The following is an 11,310-nucleotide window of genomic DNA, read 5'->3' on the forward strand; positions in this document are numbered from 1 at the left end:
TTGCCTTTACACCCCAAACACAGACACGTCACCGGGGTCCGATTACCTGGAAAGACCGCACTCGCTTCTGCCCCGAGCGACCTCTCGCTGACCCCGGGATGAAGGGGCTCCCTCCTCCCGCAGGGCTCGTGATGGTCACCCCGACTCGAGAGGGAGGATCGCAGAGCCCCCCGTAACGTCATCCGAAGCACCGGGGGGGGGGGAGGCGAGCAGAGACCACAGCACCACGTTGGCTCTCGGGATCGCTTCGGACGGGTGTTTACTGTGCCGGTAACTCAAGAGGAGTCTCGTTTGGATTGCGGTCCAGAGGGTTGCCCCGGTCTGGCACAGGGGAGAGCGAAGAAGCCGATGGGAGAAGAGCCAAGCACATTAACGGATGGCTCAGCCGCGACTCCAGCGTCACCTTCCTCTTGTCAGAGAAAGGCCAGTGCCCTCAAAGCCGCCTCCGGGGTTTGATAACCCCCCTGGCTGGAGTATTTCTCTTGTAAAGAGAAAGGCGTGAGTGCAATTCTCCCTGGAAAAAAGGAGGAAATCAGTATTACAGTGACCCCCCCTACCCCCAAAGCTTTGCAGGGACTCGCTGCTTTACGAGCAGGGCGATAGCTGCTTCGGATCGCTCCTTGATCAGCTTCTCTACTCCCCATCTCCCGAGGCCTGGTAGGTACCAACACGGAGCTGCGACTCCCAGCTAGAGCAAGTTCAATCTTGGGGGTGCCTAAAACCCGCAGCCGCTCCCCGCCAGCTTGTAGAAGAGTCAGGAGAGAAGTCATGAAGCGGCAGAGAGCTCTGGCTTGCCAGCAGCACCCGGTCCTCCTCCTGGGTGCTGGCAGATGACACGCAGGAGCCCCAGGAAGGGTGCGCAGAGACTGAAGGGAAAGGTATTTTCCTAAGAGGGTCCCATGTCCTCCTTCCTGGCAGCAGCCCCTCGCTGTAAGCCTTCCCGCTCACCCCCTGTTTCTCCCCCTCTACCCAAACCCCACGGTGCAGGAACAGCTCCCCTCAACCTGCCTGGGGCTTCCCTCCACTGTCATACTAACTAGGAAAAAAAAAAAAAAAAAACAAACCCCAAGACCTCTCTGCTTCCTCCTAGGAGGCACCTCGCCGGAGCAGAGACCTGCAGGCTCTGGCCTCCGGGGGTGAGGCAGGTGGGATTTGTGATTTCTCCCCCAGACAAACCCCGTCCATTCCCCAGCCTCGCATGAGAACACAGAAATCTTTCTCCTCACGTTCTTTCCTCCCTGCTGCTACCCCTGGCTTCTTGTGGCCTATTAGAGCGAGAAGAGGAGGAGGAGTGCCAAGAGCAGGATTTCAGCAAGAGACAAAACATTAAGTTAAAGATTATCCTTGCCTGGGGGAAGCTGGGAGACACGCAAGGGGCAGGGGGGGGCTCTCAGAGGCCTGGATCCATCCAGACCACAGATCCTTGACTCTTTCTCTTCAGCAACCAGGTGGTGACCCACTAGACTCCCAACACACCTTCTCGTGTCACAGGATTAGGACAGAAAACACCTCCTTGTCGGAAGGGAGCCACCTCCAGAGTGTCGGGGGGAACCAGGAGCCCCAACCGGGATTCACCCAGCACCAGGCGAGAGAGAAACCCCCCGGGGAACTGGCCCACAAAAGGTCCACTTGGCCCCGAGGCCATCGGTACAGGAGGACTACTCGGAAACCTCAGCTCCTGCTCCTACAGGAACCAGCCCTTTGTAAGGATTAAAAAAAAAAAAAAAAAAAAACAACCAAGAAAACCAAACCCACAAGAAATAAATAATAAAAGAAAAAAAGCCAGGTCCCTGAGCTCCGACCCCACTAGAGGTCTCTCTTGGCCAAGCCACAAGAGCTCCTGAAGCATCACCAAGAAGGTCCAGGGAAGCGGGGAAAGGGCAGGTCTTGCAGGCTGCAAGCCCCAGACCCCTCACCCGGAGGTCGGAGAGGAGGGAGCCAAGAGGAGAAAGAAAGACCGAGTGGGCAGGGAAGGGAAACAAGCGTAGGCAGCGCTGGATGGAGCCAGGCAGCTGGCCGAGCCTACAAGGTGCCTCGGCGAGGTACCCTGGGGGAAAAGCAACGCCGCTTTTCAGCCTGGAAAGTCCCATCCCTCAGGTTAAAGGTCCAAGTCTGAGAGTTCACTGATGGCCAGCAGCCTGCTAGGTAGTTTTCCCCCGCCCCTCAGCCCACCAGCAGTTCCCAAGCTCTTCCCCCCGCCCTGCCCCGGAGGAAAGAGTCCTCCGGTTGCGTCAGGTTGAAGTGAATCAGTTGTCAGACGCCAAAAGCCGCGTTTCGGTTTGCTGCGGGACATTTCTGGTACCGCGGGATTTCGGCAGCACGAACCCAGTCCCAGTCTGTGCTCAGGGCTGGGAGGGGGCAAAACGCTGCCGAACCGGGGATGGAAAACTCCACAGTCACCCCGAGAAGTGGCAGAACGAGGGGTTTGTATAATCCGGCAGCAGCTTGGAGGTGGAGCAGAGTCAGACTCGTCCACCAGGCACACAAAATACAAGAGGGTCTGATATTTGTGGCTCACCGCGCCGGTCGTCTTAGAAACTGTGAGAAAAGTAAAGAGATGGGGGGGAACCCAATGCAATCGTTGGGGGCAACCTCTCACCCCAGGAAGCCAACACAAAGAACGGGGTCAGGGGAGAGGGAGCCGAGCGGATTTCACGCTGCTGGGAGCCATCAGGGTACCTACGGGGGCAGAGGGGGAAAGGAAAGGCTGCATCCCCCTGGAAGTGAACCCAGGCAAGGCTGCCTGGAGGTCAGCACCCCGAGCGGCCGGTCCCAAAAAGGAACGGATGACTTGCAAGAGGGCAAACCACCAGGAAAGCATGCCAGGGCTTCGGGAGGAATCACAGCTGATGAATCAAAGGAAAACATCCCACACAATCGCTTGGCGAGGCTGCTCGCACAGCCTGGCCCCGCGGGGCAGCCCGGGGACGTGCACAGCCTCTGCACCCCATCCTGCCCCACAGCCCTTCTCTTTCGGATGCCGCGTGCTGCTCAGGCCGTTCCACACCCACGGCAGTCCCGGGTGCTTAAAAAGCCCTCTTGGGGTCTAAAAAAGATTGGACCCAGGGCACACGAAGCGCTTCCTCCTACTCTTTTCCAGCTAAAAAGATGTCAGTTTGCTACAGACGAGGCTCAGTCTCGCTCAGAGACACCCTGCAGGGCCGCAGGCTGACGCGCCGCGGAGGGCAGGCCGTCCAGAAATGTTCTTTTTGTGCTCCTCACCACCCTCCGTGGGCACAGCAGCTCCACAGATCCCGGCCCCGGATCTCAGGCCGGCTCTCCTTCCCCTCTCGGCTGCTCCCCTGCCTCCTGTCCTTCTGCCTGGCTGGCCCCAGGCGTCGATGTGCGCTCCCTTACCGGCTCTTGGCTGGCCCTTCTACCAGCAGATCTCCTTCGTGCTCACAGACCCCAGCCCTACTGCGTCGTGTCCTGCTTCACACCCTTTCTACCAGGTGTTTGCTCACTCCTACGGCTGAGCACGGCAAGTTTTAGGGGGGACACCTCGCTCCCTTCGTGCCCAGCGAACCCCGTGGGGATGGAGAGCCCGCGTGCTGCCCAAGGAGAGCTGAAGAACGGGGAGGACCTCTACAGACATTTTAGGGATTGTTTTATCCGGGACACAACAGCCTTTCACACAAACACACCTGCCTGCCCACCAGTAAAGCACCAGTTCACGCCACCACGTGCTGTAGCGCCGGCCTGGCCCCGCTACCTTTGAGCTTCAGAGAAAGCAATTAGATAAAAAAGCAGCTGTGCAGCATCCAACATCCCTCCCAAACCAGTAGGCTCAGGTTCTCGCCTCCTTCCTCCAAACCATTTTAGGGCTTGCAAGGCAAGAAAGCAGCAAGTTATCTTTGGCCTTCAAATCACCACTTGTGTTACTGCTTTGCAATCACATCTGTGCCAGCAGGGAGAATCACTTCACATGCCACTGTCTGTCTGCTGATTTGTTTCCCACACGTATTCCCCAGCTTGCTGATGGGGAGATGAGCAGGGAAAAAAAAAAAAAAAAAAAAAAAAAAAAAAGGGAAAAAATTAAATCCAGCACAGCAGCCAAGATTGTAAGTGGATTGTCTCCATAACATCCCTCAACAACAATGATCTCAATCCACTAGGCAGACTTTCTACCTCACAGTTACTTAAACTCTTATCTTATCGTGGCTGAAGGCTCCCTGCAAGTGCCAAATGCCTCAGCCCCCCCCTTGGTTTCTCTGCCCAGCAACTCCAGTCTAGATTGTGGTGCTAAACTGGGCTCCGCGGCCTGGAAGGGGCAGGTTCCCCCCTCCCTCCCGGGTGCACTGGGCGAACCAGCTCCAATCCCCTGTCTCACGAGCGTTGTGGCATCACGCTGATAACAAGAGAAAATACCTTTTCTCCTCTCCATCCCTTGGGGAACCTCAGGTGACGCTATTCGCAGACATGGCAGCCGCCACAGAGCTCCTGAAAAGCGTCTGAGCAGGCACACGCCGGCGGCCCGGCTGCCTGGTGCCGCTGGCAGACCTCTCGGGGGAAGCCCAAGGATGGAGGGGTGCTGGGTGGGAGGCTCTGCCCGGGGTTGAGGGGCACAGCCTTGGGGCAGAAAGGCAGCAGGAAAGCTCCAGGGGAGCAGATTTCCAGCGGCTGCCGCTCGACACGGAGCGGACAAGCAAACCACCCGCGCAGCGAACTAGAGCTCGCACCTGATCCAGCACTTTCCCCCCCGGGTGGGGGGACAAGAATGACAGAAGCTTCTATAATTCAGGAGCACACCGTCACCCACAGGGAACACGAGACGCTTTGGCTAAGCTGGCTCTCACCGTCGCCTCTTTTAACTCCAGCTGCCCTGAGCTAGAGGCTTTGGCTTTCTCCAAAGAGATGGGAGTCTCTCGCTGCACACCGATGACCCCAAGATCAAGAACGCATGTGAAGTGCCCATTTTTAAGCAAAGCTGCCCAGAGTCCTCTGGTCTCAGGCCCACATATAGTCTAGCAGGGGGGTCCTTTCACACAAAGAGCACATAGAGTTTTTCCCCCTACCTTTCTCACCCCAAAGTACGATCCCCTTGGTGAGAAAAAAAACACCAGACCCCGATTTCCTTATTACCAATAGATGAACCTGAAAAGGAAACGTTAGAGCAGGCTCTCGGTAAGCTCCAGGAGACAGGACACAAACCTCAAGCCTTGCAATTCCAGACTGAGCTTTAGCAGTGGTCAGCATGGCACTGACAGAGGTTGTTTCTAGAGGGCTTAGTCAGAAGAAAAAGCATCCACCCTTCCCCATTTACAGCCTCTCTCAAAGCAGTCCAGAGGACTTCTTGCTGGGTCACTGGAGGCAGCGAATGGCCCCTCCGAGCTGCCAGGTTAAACACCTACAGCGGAGTGTGGCTGTTCCTCCAGAGCAATACAACTGGCAGCTTCTGCTCCAGAGAAATCCAGAGAAGCCACTATGGGACACAACAGCCTGAGCTGCAGCTCAGCTGCTTCCTTCCCAGGAGCAGCGCGGTGTTTTTGTGCTGCAAATCCACCTTGGGACCCCTCATCTGGAATGAATTCTTTCCGTGGCACACGCCAGCGCCTCAAGGCTACAGCCACGGGCTCGGGGAGCACCCAGAGAGGGCAGCTAGCAGGAGAGAAAGGCATTTTGTGACACGAGGAGCAGGCAGACGGCGTCCTTCGGCGGCAAACGCTGTCCCCAAGGCAGCACCGCGCCTTAGAACAGCGGTGTCCTGGTCTAGAGGTCACTGGCACAGGTAAAACCTTTCACATCTGCTGCGGTTACAGTAAGAAGGATGACAGCTTCTTTACGAATACACAGACCTTCCAAAGGAGCACAGCATGGAGGGTTGCCTTGGAGACTGCAGTAAGCAACGTGCTGCCAGATGACTGGGTCTCATACCACGGCCGGCGCTTGCCAGAAGGGTGATCTCAGCCGTGCGCGCTGCATTATCAAACATTCCTAGAGGAAAGACTGAATCTGGGCAAGGATCGGGTGAATCAGGCCGCGCGGAAGGTGGTTCTTTACCATTAGTCATGTTCTTTGGCTTTGCCCCCCACCCCAGCAGGGCCACGAGCACCGAAACCTCTCTCCCCCGAGGGATGCCCAGACCCACTAACCACCCTCGCTCTCCCTGGCAGACACGCGAATACAGCATCGCTCCCTGGGCCTGGTCAAACCAGGGGGAGAGAACGAGGGCTGACGACCCTGCTGCTCATTGTAGATAAACCATGAAACAGCTCCGAGTGACCCTCGACCAAAAAAAAAAAAAAAAAAGAAAAATCACATGAACATTGTGCTACCACAAGCCTCTTAACCACTACCAACTTCCCACCCTGCCCTAAATATTTCTGCAGTTACCTTAGGACCACTGGACTTGCTTCTAGTTTTGTTCCTTGCATCGCCAAGGTTTAAAAATTTATTTCCCCATTCTTGTGCGGGCTCCCATTTGATAGTGTATCCAAGGTCTGATCCCACTCATCTTTCATGGAAAACGGCTTTATCCCATCATGACCAATCTATTTAGCAGATGATATTTTAAGAACTACTTCAGCATTACAGTCAAGCTACTGGTTGCACAGCACTGGCAGCACAGACAGGATAAGCAAAGAAAGCAATCCATGGGAAAATCCTCAACTCCTTAAGGAAAAAAAAAAAAAAAAAAAAAAAAAAAAAAAAAATCAAGCTTCTTGACTAAGTGCTAGGCACAAGCAAATCCTAAAATCTAAACAGTAATTGCCACATGTTCATCTTGCCATGTAGTTCAAGATTTCAGGGGTGAGCTTTCTAGCTTCCTCCAGTTGCAGGTATACTTATATTCTATAGAAGAAGAAAACCTTCCACAAACCCGTAACTCCTGGTACTCCCAATACCTACACTACCAGTGCTTGTCAGCCTTCAAGACAAGCGACACCATAGCAGCTCCACAACATTCTCCTTTGACAAGCTTTTTTACTCAGGACATGTATCAAAGTGACCCAGAAAGAGTTAACCAGTACTCAAGTAATTTGACAAGCATTAAGCCACCGTCGTTTTGTACTGGTCACTCTTCCAGGGCAGGGCTGGAATCAAGGAGGGGAACAGATCAGGTGGAGGATTAGGAAAACATCTCTCATGGTGAGAAATCTGCCAGGCTCCCAAGGGAAACGATGAAAGCCCTGCTGCTTGAGTCACTTAAAACTGGACCCAGTACAGGAAAATCTAGTGGAGGGAACAAGCCTTCCCCCATAGGGGGAAAATGGAGAAGTTGGATGACCTCAGATCTTTCCCATCTCGGTTCGAGGCGAGGAGCGGCTTCTAACGAGAGAAGAAACTTCAGCATCCCCAGGAAAACCCACAGCCTGTGCGAGAGCCAGGACAACTACAGGACCAGGAGGTCCCAGCAGCCGCCTCGGCGGCTTTTAATCTTGACCGGTCCAATCTCCAAGCCCAAACATTTGGGACAGAAGTTACCTGACCAGGAATGTACGCTTCGCATAGTGGAAGCGCGATGTTGAGGTGTTTTCAGACAAATTCTTCCAGTTACTTACTAAGTTCAAGGCCTCAGAAAAAACTAAGAGTTAAGGAAACAACCCCAGTAAGACCAAACAGGATACTGCTGATTTTGTTGTTGTTTAAGAGCCACGCGCTTCAGAAGCAGACTTACCTATTTACTAGCTGGGGTGAGGAAGCAAAGCTAAGGAAAGCTCATTCCTTGATTAATATCAGCCTCTCGTGCTTTCTTTTGAGACAAGTGCTGCTAACACCTGGAAGATACGAGACTAGACAGATCATTAGTTTCCCAGCAAATCCCAGCAAGCGTAAGATACCTCGCGCACGCGGATCATCCGTCAGAGACCCGCGCTGGCCGCTGCATTGCCCAACACATCAGCAGATAAACCCGCGGAGAGAAATCAACCCCCTGAGCCTGCCTGGATCTCTGGAAGGCACCAACTGCCCGTGCAAGGACACTTGCCCTTGACAGAGAGGCTTGGCCGATCAGCTAGAGGTCTATTGCTATTGTCATTCTAGCAGAGAGCCAGCCTGCCTGTTAAAACAAGGTATTTGCAGGGTGATGAATTCTGATTTCAAGATAATTTATAGCCTTAGTAAATAAACAGGCTTACGGCTGTTTAAACACTGTTTAAACAGTTATATACAATAGCCCTGGGCAAGCACAGTGGAGAACAGAAGCGTTGTCTGAGCTGGGAACAGAAAGCAGCAAGAAAGAAACGCGAATCGCTTCCCATCAGAAATTAAATTCTTCCCCCCTCAGAAACAGCACCTCACCCCACGCTCCCCCCCAACGTAGTTCCCACTTACCCTTCTACCCACATCTCTGTGTCAGAAAGCCGAGACATCTTTAATGTGACAAGGTATCATGCCACCTTTCACCACGTGCCTTTTGCACAGCTTGATCCAACTTGCTGCACACGGGTTCACACCAGTTTCACCCCAACTGTTTGCACAACTGTATACAGTAAAAATTGTAGTTATAACTTTTGCTACTGTTAAACTTTTGTAATTTTTTGTGGGTTGGGTTTTTTTTTTGTTTTTGGTTTGTTTTTTTTTTTTTTGGATTTGATTAAACTGGAAAGCCTGCCTATCAGTTTAGATACCAAATCAAGACACCTTTGAAACCAGGGTTGTGGGGATTTACTTCATTTTTGTTCTGTTACCAGAGGTGTTTTAGAGGGGCTGCATGTTCCACGGCACAACTTCAGCCACGTTCATTGGGGCTGGGGCAGAGGCAGGGAAGGAGCAGAAATGCCTTTTGCTTCGGTTTAGCTGTCTTCCTGCAGGCAAGCTGTGCTGCGATAACCTGCTGTACAAAGAACAAGAGCAATTTTTAAGGGCTGAAGGCACCAACTTGGGAGAAAGCAGCTAAAAAGTGCAAGAAAGGAAACAGCCAGCCTGCGGATACCGAAACACACTAATCCTCCGGACAGTGGAATTATTCTGGACAATGCAAGGGACTGGATATTCCCTAGCAGTCATGGGACGAGCGGAAAAGGAAAATTTCAGCTGCCTACCAAGGACTGCTCCCAGGAGGAAGGTTGAGATGAATCTCTTCTTCCAGGGAAGGGACAGAGCGTTCTCCCTGCAACCAGCTTATCACCCCACTGCGGCACGCGGGGGAATATAGGAACAGCCCTGCCGCGGCCAAGAGCACGGAGGAGATGAACTCATTCCCTCCCCCGCGCGCTTGTTCCTATAGATGAAGCCACTCGGAATATTTATCCCCGGTTTCAACCGTGCCTATGGGCCTGTTTGGCTGGCCTCCCTGAAGAGATTACGAGCGAGGAAAGGTAAACTGCTAGCCAAGAGTGGCAAGGTCTCTGGCCCTACGCAGCGGCTAGGATGCGTTCAGCAAGGCTCCCCGCCCCAAGCAAAGCCGCTGCAGACTCGGAGCAGCACGCCCTGCTGCTTGCTGCTGGGCTTGCTCGCTCCGAGGCCAGGGACGGGGTCAGAGCAGCGAGGAGAACGCAGCAAGCTGGAAGGCTGTTTCAGCCATACCTTACACCACAACCGAAGGAAAGCAGGAGCTAGAGCCAACGGGAGCCACGGATGAGGGAGAGGTCTTGCCCGTACAGGATCTGAAGAGCCGCTCTTGGACAGAAGACAGCTTCTGTGCCAGCCAGCCTCATCAAAGAGCCTCAGGCAATCCTCTCAGCCCCTTCTCTAAGACAGGACAACACTTCAGAACCACCTTTGTAACGAGAACACACACACAAGACATTACTATTACAGCAGATGACCTCACACAGACATGCAGAAGGCTTCACCCCAGCAAGTATGTTTCACAGCGATGACGTTTCCTCACCCGAGGAAACGGAGCAGGGCTGGCAAGAGCTCCCAGGAGCCTGAAGCGCTGGTCTCTCTCCAATTACTGCATTTCACCCAAAGCGAACACAGCGCACGCTGTGGAGGCTGCCAGGGCTGCCCATCCCTCCCTCGCCCAGCGGAAGGGTTTGCGGATAGGTGGAAGGAAAGCTGAGCACACGTCCTGGTCCTGGCCCAGAAAGTTGGCGTCAGAGCTCATAGCTTTGGATTTGGAGCTGAATTGCCACAGGACTCAAAGAAGCTCAAGGTATGGCCCGCGTCACGTCTATACATGTGCTGGGTCTAAATCTGAGCCAACTGGAAGTCCTGTGGCTGCGTTAGCTCAGTGCCAAATCAGCACTAAAGGATCCCGCCTCTTATCCGAGTTCACCAGGGTGCCAGTTCACACCTGGTTCACATCCAAACGTCTCTGAACACAGGCAAAAATGAACGCGCATCTGCCTGCAAACCACCAAACAGAGGCACCCAGAAAGAAACAGGCCAGGCTCAGAGTGCAGGCAGGGTCTCCGGGGATGCCGCCTCAGCCTCCCAAATACCCTGGAGCGCCCCGCCCAGAGCGTGACAAACCACTCTAGCAAGTCACAGAACACACAAGAAAGACAAACTCCCCTTGGCTAAAGGCTTCATCTCCCATCTGACCCAGGACACCGTCAGAATAGCTAGGGTGCCCAGCACCAGGCTGGTGCCACACAAAACACCCAGAGTCACCTCTAACTGATTCACTGTCTCTTCTCTCTCAGAAACTCAGAGGTTTAGGATGTTTCCCAAACCTTCCCATCAGATCTAGTTTCTGCTCACAGGCGTAGGTGTTACTGAGAATCGCTGCTGCTGCTGGGAAGAATTGTTCAGCAAACACACTTTGAACGGGATCCATCTAGAAGAAGCTTGTATTTCCTGAATGGAAACGAAACCCCTTTATATAGGCTGGATTGGAGATTCAATGGCCAAACTGTTCCCTTCAGACCTTATTTTCTTTGGACCTTAAGTATACCCCACATGAGACGTCTGGCACAGAGCTTACAGGATACAGTTTGCTTTGGCACTGGCTGCGTTTTGGAGCTCACAGTGTTTAAACAGGATTTTATGAATTGAACAGTCTCGCTCTCTTCTGCAACGCTTCAAATTAAGGTTTCCACATATGCCTTTAATAGAGATTCACTAAGACACTTATTGCATGTTAAATAAACATCACTCAGTGAAATAGAACACCCTCACCGGCGATTAACAAACATACAATTCAGTCAGGTCGCCTCAGCTGTTAAACCTTAACTACAACTTCAGTGTCATAATCAGTCATTTTATTAAGATAATAATTGCCCTATTAATGCTAACTCAATGACTAATGCTTTTACACTCCTGTGACGCTGTTCACCGATAACCCCTGAAGCAGAGGCAGCGAGCAATTCCCTCTCCAGCTCCGGAGGAGCCTAAGTTAGTTAACAGCACAGCCAGGAGCTGCTCACTGTCCACTACTCCAAATAAGCTTCCAGACCGAAGTTACGAGAAGCATGACCT

General features: G+C 53.1%; 2 long non-coding RNA genes across 3 annotated transcripts; both read right to left on the reverse strand.

Annotated features, from left to right (window-relative positions):
* Positions 1-51: 51 nt before the first annotated feature.
* On the reverse strand, positions 52-3,977 carry LOC116958964. Its single transcript, XR_004405572.2, has 3 exons — positions 3,883-3,977; positions 404-514; positions 52-321 (listed from the first exon to the last, which is right to left on the reverse strand). It is a non-coding gene; the product is annotated as an uncharacterized LOC116958964 (long non-coding RNA).
* Positions 3,978-8,280: 4,303 nt separating this feature from the next.
* Positions 8,281-9,648, reverse strand: LOC116958965. 2 transcript variants are annotated; one of them, XR_006166046.1, is made up of 3 exons: positions 9,469-9,648; positions 8,631-8,776; positions 8,281-8,422 (listed from the first exon to the last, which is right to left on the reverse strand). It is a non-coding gene; the product is annotated as an uncharacterized LOC116958965 (long non-coding RNA). The 2 variants fall into 2 exon arrangements; XR_004405573.2 differs by lacking the exon at positions 8,281-8,422 and having other exon boundaries at positions 8,508-8,776.
* Positions 9,649-11,310: the final 1,662 nt, after the last annotated feature.

Source organism: Tyto alba, unplaced genomic scaffold (genome assembly GCF_018691265.1).
Source record: "Tyto alba isolate M040663 unplaced genomic scaffold, T.alba_DEE_v4.0 Super-Scaffold_32, whole genome shotgun sequence".
NCBI lineage: Eukaryota > Metazoa > Chordata > Aves > Strigiformes > Tytonidae > Tyto > Tyto alba.